This window comes from Piliocolobus tephrosceles, chromosome 17 (assembly GCF_002776525.5).
Source record: "Piliocolobus tephrosceles isolate RC106 chromosome 17, ASM277652v3, whole genome shotgun sequence".
NCBI classification, from domain to species: domain Eukaryota; kingdom Metazoa; phylum Chordata; class Mammalia; order Primates; family Cercopithecidae; genus Piliocolobus; species Piliocolobus tephrosceles.
In genome coordinates, this window is record NC_045450.1 from 5,507,846 (window position 1) to 5,519,598 (window position 11,753).

The window sequence follows — 11,753 nt, forward strand, 5'->3', positions numbered from 1 at the left end:
AGAGGTCATGATCTTAGCCCTTCATCCCTGACTCCTAGCACACATATACACATGCATGCACACACCTGCATGCACAGACACGCACCCGCACACACTCAGAGACTGCTTACACTGAGATGAAATGTGAGATTAACAGCTCCAGAATACTTCTCGAGTCTCTCTTCTTCTCTCATCCCTTCCACCAACACCTTCATCTTCACTGCCTCTCTGTGTCCCCACTCCCAGTTCTTTAGGACAAAGCTTGATTTATTCTCAGCTGCAAAGATATTCCATGGCCTCCTTCCTACACTTGCATGTTTAGTTTTCCAGTTTTGTCTGATTCTGTTTCCTAAAAGTCAATGATCAGTCTCTGGATGGGGAGAGAGGTGAGGAGCTAGGAGCATAAAGTCAGCATGTTTTATCCATCAAGGGGTAACGAGGGTCCGCAGTACAGGGTCATTTGTATGGGGGCTTGGACCCACCATACTCTATCCTCTTCTCTCCAGCTCTCCCTGCCCTCTGCAAAGGGTCCCCAGACATGCCTGCGTCTGAATCTTCATTCATGCCTGCACCTTCTTCAGTTATCCAAGTTCTGCTCATAACTCCAACTAGGAAGAACTCCACAAACGTTGCCCGACTCCTTCATTGCCTTTTCTTCTCTGGATTCCTGCTGTGTGTCAGCATCTCATGTTAGCACTTAGTGGTTTTCAGGTCATTTTCTGAGTGTTGCTTTTGTGAGTCACTTGGAAGCTACTGAGATTGAGTGAGTCCTTATTTCTGCACAATGCCAAATGAGATCCTCATGTATCTGATGGACTCAGTGGACAAGAGGGGTCTTGGAACCAGAATCAGACAGAGAAAGTTTGAATCCCAGCTCACTGACTTCTGCAGCCCTCAGACCTTTACTTCTCTGTTTTCATGATTGTCAAAGCAGGAATAGTAATGTGGTCTTATTTAAGGACTAAACATTTTAATTCCTGTGTAATGGGGTGGAATTTACCATAATCTCATCTACACCATTGCACCTCCCTCATCTTTTGAGGGACTTGTGAATTTCCTTTGAACAAGGAGAGGGCACCATTGAAAAGGGGGACCCATAGATAAGTTTTGTTGAGGTCCTGCAGAGGCTCAGGGCCCAGAAGAAACCCTTTTATGCCACCCCCAGTCCTTGGGCAGCTGCTGGTGGTGAAGGACTCTTCCCAGATGGTGATGAGGACTCAGCTGACAGTGCTCCTTGTCACAGCGACATGCTGTTCAGTGAAGGGTGAGGAATGTTCTGTAGGCATTGGTTCTGCCGCTTCCTTTAGATATCAAAAGGACTAAACGCTGTTTCCTCCTCTTTTCATTCCTTCTAAAGTAATCCTAATCTTCCCTGAGGCGAGGAAGATGCCTCTGCGTGATGAAGATTCACATTCGAGGAAGGCACAAAGGAAAAGCACAAAGATAAATCTGAGTCCTAATCCCACCGCAGGAGCAGAGCACATCACCTGGCTTGCACTGTTTTGGCATTGCGTAGTAGCGATTACAAATGTTGTCACTTGTCATCAGGAGCTGGGGGGTGAAGGGATGTGTTCAGATGTCAAGGTTGTAATTCTACGCACGAAACAGATGACAAGGGAAGGAATGTCTGCAGAAATACTTCCTTTCTCATTTTCTCTACCGGGGCGGGGGACCCGTCATTTCCGGGGGGCTCCTACAGTTTTGCATTCTTGGTGTGCCTTCTGTGAGATTGCAGACTGGATAGGAAAAGAGAGAGCCAGCTCCCAAGGTGACTGAGCCCCGTCGTGGTCTTGCCATTTGCAAGGTTATACCAGCAGAGAACGGCTGCATCTCTATTAGTGGTGCATAGAGTGGTAACATCTGAACTTGTGCAGAGTTCACTGGTTTGTTAATTCAAGAGTGCAATTAGAGGCTCGATGATCTGCCCTGCGCTCTGCAGCCTCTGCCTCTCCTAGTGTTTCCCACACCTCCTTTCCCCTCGAGGCACTCATTTCCAGACTTGCAGAGCAGAGGGGGTGGCTGAGGAAACCAGCAGGCTGGCAGGGAGGGCAGGCACCTAATTATTGTGCTGGGCACTGTTTGGCACTAAAACTTTGGGCCCTGCGGCTGCAACCAACCAGGCTCTGATGAAAGTTTCATGCAGTTTTTTCTTTCCTTTAAAGCCTATCGGGACGTTTTCAGCTGAGGAAAAAGGGGCAGAGTCTCCCTTAATCCTTGCCTGTCCCATATTTCTGCCTGTAAGTGGATTCAAGCCCGAGCCTTGTAATTATCTCAAAAATAGACCTGGTGGCCACGGTGCATTTGGTGGGTTTCCTTGGCAGAACCTAATGAAACAGTGTGGCGAGGAGGAGATAGCCTGCTGGCAGGGTGGATGGATGGCCCTGCGTCTGTTAATCTTACATTTCATCTCAGTTTAAGCAGTCTCTGAGCCCATTAATTGTCTTTCTGAGAAGGGCCAGGCATTTATCTTTGAGAGCCGTCTAGCTTCACTGAGATCATCCAGTCTAAAGAGAAGGGAAGGGACAAGGGGTAGCTATCTACCCAATTTTACTGAACAAAAAATACATAGCTAGACAGGGCAGACGGCTCTTGATCTATTTTGCCTGGTTGCCCACTAGAAAGGTGGCACCAATTTCCACTCCCACCAGTGGTGTAGGAGGGTGCCAGCTCCTCACACTATCACTGGCGCTAAAGATTACCCACGTCTTTTCAACAAAAGATGGAATGTTGTCCTTGCCTACATCCCACGAGCAAGCATAAAAGAAACCCAGCGAGTTTCTAATGTACGTGGAGCACCTGTGTGTTTTAAACAAGCAGGATACACAGTAACTCAGGTTTTACCAGGAGTATAAAGTGACCCTTTATTTTGTGCATTGTGATATTTTTCAGCTACCAGATTCCTAAAGACAGAAGAATTTTGGATGCTGATCAGTAGGGAAATAAATACATCATGGTGCATCCACAGCATGGAATTCTACGCAGCTGTTAGGAAAGAACGAATAGGTGTCTCCACACCAAGGACTCTGGACTGTGGTCCCCTGGGGACTTTTGGCCTCTTCTGGAGACCTTTTTGGTTGTTATAATTGGAGGAGGAGATGTAAGAGTGGCATTCAGTGGGTAAGGGTTAGGGGGCTGCTAAACCTCCTGCAGGCATGGGACGAGCCTCACGACAAAGAGTAATCTGGCCTGGATTTTCAGTGTTGCTGAAGTTAAGAAACCCAGTTGTCCATGATTTGTATGGGAAAGGTGTTCATACTAAACTGATACATTTATAAAAAGAAAGTGTGCAGATCAACACCTAAGCTTTGGTCCATTTTTTAAAAAAATGAAAGTATTTTTGTGTATGTATATATACATAGATGATAGATAGATATATTTTTGTATTCTTAGGAAAATGGTTAGAACAAGACACGTCAGCCTTGCATCTGCATCCCTGGTTGTACTTCCAGGGATGAGTTTGGAGGGCAGTAGGGAATTTTCTCTTCCTTTATATAAAATTCAAAGAGGAGTGGTTGGGAACATAACATAGGTTTTGTTTTTTATATATCCAACTGACACCTTCCTTTTCTGGGATCACACATACTGAAAGTGGATTTTCGCGGGGCAGCACAGTGGCATGAAGTGTGTTGCTTTTCGAGGGACTGTTCTATAAAGTTGATCTCTTTCCACTGTCTGCCATTAGTTACCACTGAGCTTAGCAATACTAGGTTTTGAGTTTCTAAATGAAAAAATAAAATGAAAATAATACAGGGAAATAAACGGATCCAAGTGTTTAAAGATGCATAAAAAGTGTTTTAAACCACTTCATGGTGACCGGGCGTGGCGGCTCCCGCCTGTAATTCCAGCACTTTCGGAGGCCGAGGCAGGTGGCTCACCTGAGGTCAGGAGTTTGAGATGAGTCTGGTCAACATGGTGAAACCCTGTCTCCACTAAAAATACAAAAATTATCCAGGCGTGGTGACACACATCTGTAATTCCAGCTACACTCGGGAAGCTGAGGCAGGAGAATCGCTTGAACCCAGGAGATGGAGGTTGCAGTGAGTCAAGATTGCACTGCTGCACTCCAGCCCGGGTGACAGAGTAAGACTCTGTCTCAAAAAAAAAAAAAAAAAAAAAAACAAAAAATCCACTTCATGGCAACAGCAAGATGACAATACCCAGAAGTGCAACCACGGTAGGTCTATTTTGAACAAATTTGCTTTCAGCCAAATTGTATTCAGCAGCACAAAGAGATGTGTCCGGCAACCTTTGAAGAGCCTCCCATTGCCATAACCAGGCCTGGGAACATCATACTGTGCACAGCTGCAATGGATCAACAGCCCCATGATGGACCAGCAGGAGGAGGGAATCAGGACATGCCGGGGCTTCAGGCTCAATGGGCTGGGAAAACGGGGATGCCTTCTGGGTGGCAGGAGGGGAAGGAGGCACAGCTGGGGAGAGAGGAGAGCTTGGCTTGGGCTGTGTGGAGTTGATATGTCCATGGGACACCCATGTGGAGAGGCCAAGAGGATGGTCTGTTGAGTCTGGTGCTCAGGAGAGCAGTTGGGGCTAGACCTGCACAGTCAGGGGTCCCCAGTGAGGTAGACATCGGGGTCCAGATGCCGTGGTAGATGGTTCTCCGGGAGGGCAAAGGGCAGACCCTAGGGGTTGTTTGCATTCCTGGGACAGGCATAGAGAAAGGAGGAAACGCCTCAGGAAAAGATGTCAGAGAGGGGCACGACAGAGCTTGAAGAAGGGAGAGTCACTGCGGAGCATTCTCGTGGTGGAGGAAGCTGTCTGTGTGGGCAGGGAACCCGGGCACTGAGAAGTAGATGACAGGGGACTAAGGGTCCTTGCGTCATCTCCTTCTCCTTCAGAGCTGTAGCTTTATGTGGAGTTTTTGCAGCTCTCCCAGTACAGTGTTCTCCTTCCCAGACTGTGGGCGCCACGAGGGTCCTCCTCCGTTTGTGCCCCATCGTATCTCCAGCATTCAGCCCAGCTCTGGAGGGTGGATGGTGAGAAGCAAAGAAAACAGAGCTGTATAGTTGATAATGTGGTGAGCTTTGGGCACATTTCTGAGTCCCAAGAAAGGAGGCAATAGAGAAGGAGGGCTTGGAGATCGTGAAGGGGAGGCATGATGGATGGAGGAGGGGATGGGGAGGCACAGGGCGTGGCTCTAGGAGTCCAGGAGGAAGGTCTGTATCTGTTCAGGCCCTGTGTGCAGACCCTGGTCCTCAGGCACCTCCTTTAGGAGCTTGAGGGCAGAGACCCACTTGAGCTGGCATAGGGGTCTGGAGACTGGGAGGCGAGGACTTTGAGAACCAGAAAGCATCTCCTTTGCACCTTGCAGAGGGGAGAGAAAAGCCACATCTGCCTGGGTGTGCGTGTGTTTGCTCAGGCTGCCATAACAAAGTAATATAGATAGAGTGGCTTAAACAGCAAATTTATTTCTCTTGGTTCTGGAGTCCGGAAGTCCAAGACCAAGGTGTCAGCAGGATTGGTTTCTTCTGAGGCCCCTCTCCTTGCCTTGTAGGCGGCCACCTCCTTCGTGCATCCTCACCTGGCCTTTCTTCTCTGCTCCTACATCCCTGACACCTCTTTGTGCATCCAAATTTCATCTTCTTATGAAGACAGCAGTCAGACTGGATCAGGGCCCAGCTTAACAGCCTCATTTTCACTTAATCCCCTCTTGAAAGGTTCTGTCTGCAAGTCAATTACATTTGGAGGTCCTAGGGTTGGGGTCGCCGGACTGCGTCTAGTCTCTGTCCATAGGAGTTTTGTGGGGGCGGGGGCGCGATTCAGCTTAAAACACAGCCTTTGAGCAGGGCTGGGAGAAACAGCTCATTCTCCAGGTGCATATCCAGCATCTACTCTGTGGATTACCTGTTTCCAAATTGTGACTGTAGGTCAAAGTCATGTCCCCCAGGACTCCTCTTCATGCAGCTGAGATGGAGCTGACTCACCCTAGCCCATGTTCGTTGTTAATTTCACGGTCCTGGGCTCGTGTAAGAACTATAACATACGTACCAATAATTGCTCTTAACACTCAGGCCTTCGCTGAATGTTTTTCCATGGACCAGGCCTGCGTGGCCTCATTGAATCCCCACCCTATGAAGTAGGCTGAGGAGTATGAGACTCAGCAAGTGGAGTCCGGTGGACAGCAAGGGTTGAATGTGGCTTTCTCCAGAATGGCCAGGTCTCCTGTGTCCGAGACCTTGGGCCGCAGAGCAGAGCTGCATCTGGTCTCTGTCCACGGTGCTGCAGTGGGTAAACTCCCAGGGGCACCTTGTTGGGTCTGGAGCCCTTGATGGGACCAGTTGGTGTTGTGGCAGTTTCCTTGGCTGGGCAGGAAGAGGAGGTGCTGGTGGAGTTCATGGGGAACCTGAAAGGCCTGACCTTTTGGCAGGAAAAAAGGGGAGCTATGATATCTTCTCCCACTTTAAGTGGGAAATCGTTGTGTCCAATTCTGGAATATGGCAGAAGCACAAGCTTAGGTCAGAGAAAGAAAGAGAAGGTGTTCTTGACTTGAAGAGTGATGTGTTGGGCTTGGGGCAGGCTGGCCCTCAGATTCATGTTCCACACAGTGTCTGTGCAACGGGCCCTTGCCATTTTGACTAAGCCAGGGTCCTTCCTGTGCAAGGAACTGACTCAGCCTTCCAAGACCAAGGGGAGCATGTGTGTGAGTCGATCTACGCCACGGGGGCTACATTTGTTGAAGGGAGGAGTTGGGGTTCTGATCCAACGGAGGTGCTTGACTGAGTTCAGGTCCTGGTGGGGGCGGAGGGGGCATTTCAACTCCTGGGGCCCTGAAATCAGAGAGTACTCACACAGTGAGGTCTTCCTCGAGGCAGCAAGGGTTTCTGTGGGTGCCACCTGGGAATCCTAGTTCAGGAGCTGGGGTGTTTTAAGAAAGAAATGCTATCTTCCTGTGGTTTCCCATATTGTTTAGAAAAACACCCGAACTCTGTATCTCAACCTGCACAGCTAGATGTGCTCTGGTCCCTGCCCGCCTCCTTGACATCATCTCTTTGCCTCTCCCATCGCTCGGTTTGATGGTTCTGGCTGCTCTGCGCTGCTGTGAGAGAGCTTGTCCACTGTCCCTGCCCCAGGGCATGTGACCTGCCATCCCTCCATATGGAAGTCTTCTTGTCATTCCACACTCAGTGCTGCTTGACCCCCAGTCAAAAATAGCACCAGTCACTCTCCACCCTGTAATTCATCTTGTTATCATTATAGGAATTAGCATTCTGATCTTATCTTCATTTATTATTAATAGTTATTCGTTAGCTTCCTTATTTGCCATGCCTCCCCCATCTTCCTTCTGTCTTACTGCAGCGATTTGTCATCTTGTTTGTTGTCAAAAGCACAGCCTACAACAGAGCCTGACACATGTTAGGCATTTAATGGACGTTTGTAGAATGAATGAATAAAACATTCTGTTCTAAATCTAAGAGAAAAACAAAGCAAAAGCAATTGTTTCAATGCAAACTCAATGTTTCTTCTCTTTCTCTGTCTCTCTCTCTTTTTTTTTTTTAATGCAGGATCTACTGTCCCTGCCATACAGCCTGGTCGAGGGTCAGGTAAGTGCTCATTTTGTCCTGACTTAAGATGTCTGTGAAGTCTGGTGGAAATGAAATCAATAGAAAAGTCTTGCATCACAGCCCTGCAACTTCATTGCCCAGGGCAGACATCTGTAATCAACCACAACATGGTTCATCCCTTAGCAAGACAGTCACTACTAATGGATCAGGGAAGACTCATGAGATCCAACATACTTGGCGTCTTTAAAGTATGAGCTCCAGAAATGAAGTCATTTTTGCCAAGGTTGAGGGGTGGACAGGCAGTTAAGCAGCTTCTTATTGGAAATGATGAGGGTGCTCGCCAATATTTTATCACTGAGTTTTGAAGGTGAGTGAAGCCCCACATCCTGGCATTATGCCACAATTTTATTAGCACTGGAGGTACCAGAGCTTGACCATGTAAGAACATAATTGAACCAAACGGATCTATACCTTGGGGCAATGCATTTTTTTAAATCGATTTCAACTCTACGTTATTATTGTTGCTTAATGAGGAACTAGTGTAGTTTCTAATGAAGCCACATGGCCCTTGGATAGATGAAGTTAGATTTCTTCCCCCCATGTTGTTGTATCCACTCTTCAGTTAAAATCTGAGAAGGAAGATTAATACAAATGTAAGAATTTTTTTCCCCAAGATTAATGTCAAGACAACATCTTTTTATTACGTATGTAAATTTGCTGTGTAATGGGATTGAAGAGGATCGCATGGCTGGCGCTTGAGTGGACTGGAGATGGTTTAAGTGGCAAAGGAGGCTTTGTGGGGAGGCGGAATCTGTGCTTGCTGTCATTTGAGTGGTGATTAGGGCATGCTCTGTGCCGTCTTGTTCCTCCTCCCACCCCTGTTACTGTCCACCCTTCCCCAGGCTCCTCCTGTTGGCTGCTAGTTTTGGGTAGAAGAATTTGAGTAGCTGCTTTTTAAACAAATTGTATTGAGGTGAAATTCACATAACATAAGATTAGCCATTTTTAAATGAACAATTTAGAAGCATTTAGTACATTCACAGTGTTGGGCAATCACTACCTCTCTCTACTTCCAAAACTTTTTCATCATGCCAAAGTAAAGCCTTGTACCCCTTAAGCAGTCTCCCCTCTTGTTCTCCTCTCCCCTCAGCCCCTGACAACCACCAGTCTGCATTCTGTCTCGGTGGGCTTACCTATTCTGAATTTTTCAGATAAGTGGAATCATAGAGTAAGTGGCCTTTTGTGTCTGGCTTCTTTTACTTAGAAAACAGTTTGGCAGTTCTTCCAAAAGTTAAACATAGAATTACCATATGGCCCAGCAATTTCACTCCTACATATATACCCAAAAGTGGTGAAAACAGGTACTCAAACAAGCGCATGGGCACACAACTTCACAGTGACATTACTCATGGAAGCCAAAAAGGAGAAATAGCTCACATGTGGTCTATCCATGCAGTGGAATATTATACAGCCATAAAAAGGAAGGAGGCAGCAATCCATTCTACAACTTGGATGAACCTTGAACACATTATGCTGAGTGGCTCCCTTCCGCTTGACCTAGATCCTGTCTGTGCTGCCATTGGCTGGTTTGTCAGAAACACAGTTAGAAGTTGTGAGATCCTGGGAGATTGGATCCATCTCAGGACAGAGGCCACTACTTCTTCACTTGGCTTCCTGCCCTGTCACTTAGCTCTATTCTAGCTTCTGGGGCTGGGAACTGAGGACAGATGTTTATACCTTTTCCCATGTTCTTGGTAGGTGTCTGCCCGTGCTGTGGTCACCCCAGGCTGGAGTAGAGCCTCTGCTTTCTGCAGGACCTGATGGGGAGGGCTGGATCTGACCAGTAGATGTTTTCTTGAGAGGCAGGTACTAGAGCGGGCAAGCTCTGGCCTGTCTGTCGCGTCCTGTGCTGCTGCTTTGGAAAGCATGGAGCAGATGGTGGCGGGGTTCTCTCAGGTGCAGCTGCCTTCAGGAATTTTGCACTGCTGGGAGCTTCTCAGAGTCCTCTTTCTTTGTGGGGAGTATCATCCCAGCACTTGTGCTCATTCCACAGCACATCCCCCAGGTGGACGAGTCATTTCAGGACTAGTTGGGTGTTTGGGAGGTGGGCTCTGTTAAAAGCCAGCAGAGCGAGGAAGCATCTAACGAAGTGTTTGAGGGGGGTTTTAATGTGCCAGGGATTATCCCAGGTGCCTTATTCACGTTCATTCATTGCATCTGTCTACACTGCCTGAGTGATGGCAGCATTGTTTTTCTCTTTATTAATCAGTTTGTAATGGAAATTCATATAACGTGAAGTTAGGTGTTTTACAGTGAGCAGTTCCGTGGGTTTTAGTGCATTCACAGTGTTGTGCCACCACACCTTTATGTAGTTCCAAAACATTTTCGTCACCCCCAAAGGATACCCTGTGACCATTGAGCAGACACTCCCCCTTCCTCCACCCCCCAACCCCTGATAACTGTTAGTCTACGTCCTGCCCCTGTGGGTTTTTATATAAATGGAATCATATAGTATGTGGTCTTCCGTGTCTGGCTTCTTTTACTCAGCATGATGTTTCTGAGGTTTATTCATATTGTAGCATTCTCTCCTTTTTATGGCTGAATAATATTCTATTGTAAGGCAAGACCGCACGATGATCCATTCATCCTATTCTATTGTAAGGCAAGACCGCATGATGATCCATTCATCCTATTCTATTGTAAGGCAAGACCGCACGATGATCCATTCATCCTATTCTATTGTAAGGCAAGACTGCACGATGATCCATCCATCCAGGGGTGGAAATGTGGGTTGTGTCTACCTTTTGTCTGTTGCGAAGAGTGCCGCTATAAACATTTGTGCCCATGTACTTGTTTGAGTTCCTGTTTTCGGTTCTTGTGGGCATATACCTAGGAGTGGAATTGTTGGGCCATATGGTAATTCTGTGTTTAACTTATTGAGGAGCTGCCAGACGGTCACCATCTTTTAACAAAGGGAAACAGACTCAGCAAGCTTTCTCCCAGAGCTCCCAGAGTGGGGAACAGAGCCGAGGTCTCCAGCCTGCAAGGCTGGTCTCCGTCCATGTTTCCAACCAACACGCCATCCTGCAGGTGGAACGTCAACCCTGAGTAGCATGTTCTAGGCTGTTCACTGGGCTTGGGCGAAGAAGGGGTAGGAGGGAGAGGGAAGGGGAGACGGGCTCCTCTCTCCTAGAGTGACCAAATGTGTCTACTCCTGGTCCCTGGTGTACCCCCTTTTCTCACTGTAGCCCCTTAACCTCTAAACTTTGGAAAGTCTGTGCAGTTGGTGGGTCATTTGATTGAGTTGGTTTGTTGATAGGTTGTTTAACCCAGAGTCACACGCACACATTCTCTCTCTCCGTCTCTCTCAGTCTCTCTTCATCTCTCTCCCTCTCCTTTTCTATCTCAGGCCTGACAAAGGCAACTTGACAAAATAATAATTCAGTGGGCGTCACCCGTGAGCCATATGATAACCCATCAGCCTAAATCCATGCAGCACCTGAGCAACTGGGTCTCATCACCTCTTTTTTCTGCCATGGGGAGCAGAAGCCCAGAGAGCTGAGGTAACCTGCCCACAGTCACACAGCTTGTAAGTTGCAGAGCTGGGATTTGAACCCTGGTCTGTCCATCTCTGCAGCCTGGAACCCTCCCATTGCATCTGGAGGCTTCTCCACGCTCCCTGAAAGCATCAGCATTTTTCATACCAGTGCAGTAATTATTATTATTGTTTTTGAGACAGAATTTTGCTCTTATCACCCAGGCTGGAGTAGAGAGCACTGCAATCTCAGCTCAGTGCAACCTTCGCATCCTGGGTTTAAGCGATTCTACTGCATCAGCCTCCTGACTTGCTGGGATGACAGGCTTTTGCCACCACGCCTGGCTAACTTTTTGTATTTTTAGTAGAGACAGGGTTTCACTATGTTGGCCAGGCTGGTCTTGAACTCCTGACCTCAGGTGATCCACCAGCCTCGGTCTCCCAAAATGCTGGGATTATAGGCATGAGCCGCCGTGCCCGGTCTGATTGATTATTTTTAAAAAAATCATTACAGTCTCAGCCTTCCCAGATCCACACAGCCCCCAGAGCATCTTTAGATGCCTAAAAGTTCTTAGTTGAATGTGAGAAAATGGGAATTCCTATTGAGGAAATGGCATTCTGTTCCTCTCTGAAGAGAGGCTCAGGAACCAGTGTATCCGAAAACGGGTGACCTAGTCTCTACAGTTAAGATTTTTTTTTTTTTTTTTTTTTTTTTTTTG

General features: G+C 47.5%; 1 pseudogene across 1 annotated transcript in view; it reads left to right on the forward strand.

Moving 5' to 3' along the window:
* Positions 1-11,753, forward strand: part of LOC111551723 — a 370,929-nt pseudogene that overhangs the window by 229,771 nt on the left and 129,405 nt on the right. Inside the window, exon 2 of the transcript XR_004228571.1 lies at positions 7,500-7,538. The product of XR_004228571.1 is annotated as a dapper homolog 3-like (transcript). The remainder of the gene's footprint in view (positions 1-7,499; positions 7,539-11,753) is intronic.